Source organism: Elephantulus edwardii, unplaced genomic scaffold (genome assembly GCF_000299155.1).
Source record: "Elephantulus edwardii isolate Elephantulus edwardi_28Jun2011 unplaced genomic scaffold, EleEdw1.0 scaffold00469, whole genome shotgun sequence".
NCBI lineage: Eukaryota > Metazoa > Chordata > Mammalia > Macroscelidea > Macroscelididae > Elephantulus > Elephantulus edwardii.
The window spans coordinates 652,458-654,530 of NW_006400219.1; positions in this window are offsets into that span (position 1 = coordinate 652,458).

Here is a 2,073-nt window from a genome sequence, read left to right on the forward strand (position 1 = left end):
AGAAAACAAATCCTCACATCTGAACCAATAAGCGATACAGTAAATGGAGAAAAGACTGAATTTTTCAGAGAATTTCTTTTATTGACATGTGTAATCTATGTTTATGAAAGTATTAGTAAAGGAATTAACAATGCCTTGTCTTTGACAAATCTACTATAAAATATTTATAAAATAAGGAATTTTTTAAAAAAACAACAAACTCAAATATGCAACCTTAAGGACTAAGATATACTTGGCTCAAGCCATGACATTTTCTACCACCTTATATGCTTGCAAAAGTTAGACAATGAAAATGAAATATCCAAGAATAATTGATGTCTTTGTATTGAAATAATAAACATAGAATATTGAATGTGTTATGGCCTGTTAGAAAAAGGAGCAAATATGTTATAGAAATAGTATAGGTTGAATATTCCTTAGAATGCTTTGGACATTTTATCTGGAGGAAATAGGCCCTGGAGATATACATTAATAGAAGGTCAGAGGAAAAGAGATAGACCTTCAATGTAATAGACAAAATAACTAAAACAGACAAAATAACTGGAACAGTGGACTTGAACATTGTAAATATAGTGAAAATGGTTTGTTGTTGCTATGTACCATCAAGTCACCTGCAACTCAAAGCGACCTTACGTACACTAGCTCCAAACTCTGCCTTATCTTGAACCAATTTCATCATTTCTGACATACCTAATCCCATTACCCCAGTCACTAAGTCAATCCATCTCGTCCAGGGTCTTCCTCGCCTGTGCTATCCCTCCACCCTTCAATCATGATGTCCTTCTTCAGAGACTGGTCCCTCCTGCCATGTGCTCGAAGTATGAGAGATGAGTCTCTCAAATCCTTGTCTCCAAGGAGAGATTTGATTTTACCCTCTTCAGGACAGAACTGTTTGTTCTCTTGGCGGTCCTTGGTATGTTCAACACTCTTCTCCAGGCACACAACTCAAAGACACTGATTCTTCTATCATCCTTAGTCATTGCCCCGCTCTCTGATGTGTAGTAAGTAATCACAAATATCATAGCCTGGGTCAGATGCATCTTTATCTCCAGACTGACTGCTGCTTCTCAGTACTCTACAGAGGTCTCTGACAGCAGATTTTTCCCAATGCAGTTTATCTTTTGATTTCCTGACTACTGGTGCCAAGAGTGTTGACTGGAATCAAACAAGCTGTAAGTGTTAACAGTCTTAATCTCTTCTCTGTCTATCATGATGCTGCTAGTTGGCCCAGTAATAAAAATCTTTGAGGGTATTTTTGTTTGTGTTTGTGTTTTTTTTTTATTCTAAATAACATTTTAGAGAAATTTTAAATTTTTTTGAGATTTTAATGAAAGTTTATACAGAACTTGGATTTCCATTCATTCATTGTTGCACATTTTCCTCCCTGCCCCAAAATTAGCTTTTGTCTTTGAAAAAAATTATTTTGTTGTTGTTCAACTCCCCCCATCCCCAGTCCACTTTACTACACAGCTTATTCTGGACTGTTGTCATGCATATAATACCTAATCATATATTCTTTCCAGTATTTCTATTTCTCATCTCTTTGAATGCAATTTACATAATTTATCTCCTCTTTTCTGAATTTTCACCCAACCCCCAAGTCAATCCTGTTTTATAACAGTGGCATTATACAGTATTTGTCCTTTTCTGACTGAGATATTTCACTCAGCAAAATGTCCTCCGGGGTCAACCATTTGCATAATATTTTATGAGTTCCTTGTTTCTCAGTGCTGCATTGTATTCCATTGTGTGAATATATCACAGCTTCTCTATCCATTCGTTTGATGGCACTTGGGTTGTTTACATCTCTTTACTATTGTGAACAATGCAGCAATAAACATGAGTGTGCATGTATCTGTTTGGGTGGCAGTTCTGATTTCTTTAGGCTAATATCTCTCATGAACAGAGATGCAAAAATCCTGAATAAAATCCTGGCCAGTAGAATTGATGACACACACACACACAAAATTACCAGACCAAGTGGGCTTCATAACAGGTATGCAAGGATGGTTCAACATAGGAAAAATAATCAGTGTAATCTATCACATTAACTAAACAAAGGACAAGAACCAC